Genomic DNA, 5093 nt, shown 5'->3' on the forward strand with positions numbered 1-5093 from the left:
TTCCGTTAGCAGCCAAACACTTTAACCACTGCACCACCAGGACTCCTTCACTGATCTAAAAATATCACAAGTCGGATTATATCCAGCCACCTGCTAAAAATCCTCCAATGGCTTCCTAGTTTGATAAGGATTCTTCCCATTGCCTGGTGTTGTCGGCTACTGTCTAGTTGACCCCTGACTCATGGCAACCCCATATGTTACCGAGTACAACTGTTCCATAAGGTTTTCTTGGCTGTTATCTTGACACAAAGGCGCCCTGGTAGCACAACAGTTAAGTGCTCGGCTGCTAACCAAAAGGTTGGCAGTTCAAACCCACCCAGTGGCTCTGTGGGAGGGTTTCCAATGTCTGTGGCCTTATGGAAGTAGACTGCCAGGCTTTTTTTCTGTGGCTATGCTGGGTGGATTTGAACCGACAACCTTTCAGTTAGTAGCCAAGTGCAAATCGTTTTCACCATCCAAAACCAAAAACCAAACCCATTGCCGTTGAGTCAATTCTGACTCATAGAGACCCTACAGGACAGAGTAGAACTTCTCCACAGGTTTCCAAGGAGCAGCTGGTGGATTCGAATTGCTGACCTTTTGGTGAGCAGCCATGCTCTTAACCACTGTGCCACCGGGGCTTCATCGCCCAAAGACCTTGAATTGCTGAAATTGTCATCCCTTGTTCCTCATTACTCAGACTGTGGTTCAAATGGCAGGACGAGAGTGGCCAACTCTTCCACTTTGTCTGGGACTTTCCCAGTTTTAGGACTGAAAGGACCACATTCTGGGAAACCCCTCAGTCGCAGCCCAACCAGGACAGTTGGCCACCCTAGAGAGGCTAGTCCTGGCTGCTTTATCTAAGTCCCCATCCATGCATCCCCCAAGTTACTACCATATCACCTTTCCTATAAGGATGGGTCATTGTTGTCGTCATCATCATTGTTAGTTGCTGGCAAGTCAGCTCCAGCTCATAGCAACCCTCTGCACAACAGAACGAAATATTGCCTGCTCCTGCATCATCTTCATGATTGTTGGTACACACAGGTCCATTGTTGTAACCACTGTGTATTTTGAGTGCCTTCCAACCGAGGGGGCTCATCTTCCAGCACTATATCAGACAATATTCTGTTGTGATTCATAGGGTTTTCATTGGCTTTCAGAAATGGATTGCCAGCCCTTTCTTCCTAGTCTATCTAAGTTTGGACGCTCCATTGAAACCTGTTCATTACGGGTGACCCTGTTGGTATTTGAAATAGTGGTGGCATAGCTTCCAGCATCACAACAACAAGCAAGCCACCACAGTACGACACACTGACAGACTGGTGGTAGTAAGGATGGGAGTTGTGCCCTTAGTACCTAGAACCTAGAACCCAAAAAAGCCCCATTGCTGTTGAATCGATTCTGACTCATAGCAACCCTATAGGACAGAGTAGAACTGCCCCATAGGATTTCCAAGGCTGCTACCATTATGGAAGCAGACTGCCATATCTTTCTCCTACAGAGCGGCTGGTGGGTTGGAACCACTGACCTTTCAGTTAGCAACAAAGTGCTTAACCAGTGAGCTACCAGGGCTCCTTGTACCTAGAACAGTGCTGGCAAACCTAGTAGGTGAGATTTGTCATGCCAAAATTGCATGATACTCACAGGTGGTCTCCGATTTCTAGACAGCCAGGAGACCATTATAAAAAGGGTACCAATAACTAACATGGATTGCTCCATAAATGTCATCCCCTTGTATCAGAGCCTGAACACATGTTAGCACATAGGAAGTAGCTTTTCTTACTTGCAAGAAGAAGCTGACAGTATACAACAGGTGAACAGCTCCCCCTGACTCAGAAGATTTGCAGTAGAGATGAGTACTCTTCCATGTACATACCACTTTGTGTTGTGGGTGAGGGACTTAAATGGGACAGTCACAGGACATGCTGACCACCACCCCCCTCCCAGCTTCTGGAAACTGTCTGGGTGGATACAAAGGGCTCTTCCATGCAAGCCCTTCACTTGGGATCGTGGCTGCAGACACAAGGGGAGGATACCTTCTGCTGGCCTCCCTCTGGCCAGGTAGGCACACTTAGGTGGGCTATGAGCTTAATGCTATGTGTGCCCCACTAGCACCATAGCTGAAGAGATCACAAGGTTCCCCAGCCGGACTTTTTCTCACTCCAGAGCCCATGTGGCAAGCAACATGGGTAAGCCTCAGGCCTCAGAGGATGGTGCAGTAGAGGCCTCATCCTGCCCTCTCCCTTCCTGAGACTTTGGTGATTTGTTGTTGTTGTTAGGTGCCATCAACTTGGTTCCGACTCATAGTGACCCTGCGTACAACAGAACGAAACACTGTCTGGTCCTGCGCCACCCTCACAATCGTTGCTATGTTTGAGCTCATTGTTGCAGCCACTGGGTCAATCCACCTCCTTGGGGGTCTTCCTCTTTTTCACTGACTCTCTGCATCTCCAAGCATGATGTCCTTCTCCAGGGACTGGTCCCTCCTGATAACAAGTCCAAAGTATGTGAGATGAAGTCTCACCCTCCTCGCGTCCAAGGAGAATTCTGGCTTTAATTCTTTCAAAACAAATTTGTTCGTTCTTCTTCAAATACTTCAATTCTTCTTCAGTCTTCCTTATTCACTGTTCAGTTTTCACATGCATATGAGGTGATTGAAAACACCATGGCTTGGGTTAGGCACACCTTAATCTTCAAGGTGACCTCTTTGCTTTTGAGCACTTTAAAGAGGTCATTAATATATTTTATGCAAATAATGTGCACCATCTATGTTTATTGCCAACCATTCCCTCGCCCCCCCCCCACAGTATTTTCATAAGAGCTGCTATGCCAAGTTTTTTTAAAAAATGTTACTGTAAAAAATTTAGCATAGTGGCCTTACGAAAATACCTCACAGAGGGGGGGTATGATTGACAAACAAACATAGAAGTTGCACGGTATTTGCATAAAAATATGTTAGTCTAGTACTTCCCATAAAAAAATATCTAGTAGGGGAGATGAATCTGCCCGGTGAAGCAAAAGTTAAGCCAGGACTGCTAACTGAAAGGTCTACCGTTTGAACTCACACAGTGGCTCCGGGGGAGAAAGACCTGGCGATCTGCTTCTGAAGATTACAGCCTCAGGAGGTGGGGCCAAGATGGCGGAGTAGTCAGACGCTTCTGGTGGAGCCTCTTACAACAAAGACCCAAAAAAACAACTGAATTGATTATATATGGCAATCTGGGAGCACTGAACATCAAAGGCAGAGATGAGGAACCAGACTGAGTGGCAGAGCGAGGGAGAGACGGTTTGGAAGCAGCGAGGAGTTGCCAGACCTGACACAGCAAGAGCCTAAGCCCTTCAGGCCTGATCAGCTTGGGGGTGAGCAGTGAGGCAGGCAAGTGGCGGTGCTCAGGAGGCACATTTTCCACACCGTGAGAGACCAGCACCAGAGACTACAGGCCACACAGAACCAGTGAGAAGCAGCCTTCATCGGCGAAATATAAGTAATTGCGTAGGGCCTACCGCACAGATCAAAAACACACGCCTTAGGGAAAAACCTCTCTCCCATTTACCTCCTCACTCCCTGCTCTGCACTGGGTCCCAGACCGGCGTCAGCAATTGCCGAGTCCCCTGGGCCAGAAGTAGAATCCATCACATGCCTGGAGTCATTCTCCCTGCCTTGGAGAGTGAATAAATTAACAAACAGGGGAAAAAAATAAACTGCCGGCTCCCCTAAGCCAGGAACCCAGGGTAGGCACAGCTCCTTTGCCTAGGCACAGGCATAAGGGATCCACGGACTTTGAGTGCCTTTCCCCCCGCATAGACTTGTGTGGGCCCATCTCAGCAGCTTAGGCCCTCATTACCGCAGTACAACAGGGTATACACGAGAAGTCTAACTTCAATGGTTTCAGCTGTGAAGTGGCAGGTTCTTGACATTTGACACTGCTCTGCCCATTAAGCATGGTCTTCACCTACCCACGTCAGGGGCCTAAGGACTGGTGGCTCCACCCACATCACCTAGCCACCTGTGATAGGGGCCCATAAATGAGAGGCGACTCCCAGTCCTTACAGCCTCCAGGATTAGATGCTCATAGTCCAGCTGCAAAACCGACCCACCTATGCACTCTAGGGAACAGGGTCACATCTTCCTCCTGGACACTCAGGGGCAGCCAACAGCTCCTTGACTTGCTCAGAGTGTGACCCCCTGCTGCAGCCAGATGCATGTGCCTACACCAATCACCCATGCCTGTCTAGGACTGTAAGTGAGAGCCTACACCACACACTTGGTGGCTATCTACCTGAGCACCTTATCTGAATTCATATAGGGGGAGTGGGAGGACTCCTGAGCTCACATACCTAGTAATGGATCTATCCACCGGGTGACAGGACATTAGAGCTTCAAAGTTGCCAGTAATCAAACTAGCTCATATGAGCAGCCTATTCGGGCATATCAAAACAAAACAAGAAGCTAGGACACAGTAAGCAAACATAAAATAAATAAATATAATAACTTATTGATGGCTTGGAGACAACAGTCAATATCAAATCATATAAAGAGGCAATCCATGATGGCTTTAGCAAGTTCCCGAAATAAAGAATCTAGAAATTTTCCAGAGGAGGAAAATTTCTTGGAATTACCGGAAGCAGAATACAAAAGATTAATATACAGAACTCTTCAAGAAATTAGGGAGGAAATTATGCAAAATGCTGAACACGCAATAGAGGAAATTAAAAGGATTAGAGAAGAACATAATGACAAATTTAACAGGCTACAAGAATCTATAGAGAGACAGCAATCAGAAATCGAGAAGATTAACAATAAAATGTCAGAATTAGACAACTCAGTAGAAAGTCATAAGAGCAGAATTGAGGCAATAGAAGTCAGAATTAGTGAGACTGAAGATAAAGCGCTCCACACCAACTTATTTGAGGAAAAATCAGATAAAAGGATTTAAAAAAATGAAGAATTATGTGGAACTCTATCAAGAGGAATAACCTACAAGTGATTGGAGTACCAGAAAGGGGGGAGAGGATAACAGAAAATACAGAGAGAATTGTTGAAGATTTGTTGGCAGAAAACTTCCCTGATATCGTGAAAGATGAGAAGATATCTATCCAAGATGCTCATC

Source organism: Trichechus manatus, unplaced genomic scaffold, assembly GCF_000243295.1.
Source record: "Trichechus manatus latirostris isolate Lorelei unplaced genomic scaffold, TriManLat1.0 scaffold00057, whole genome shotgun sequence".
NCBI lineage: Eukaryota > Metazoa > Chordata > Mammalia > Sirenia > Trichechidae > Trichechus > Trichechus manatus.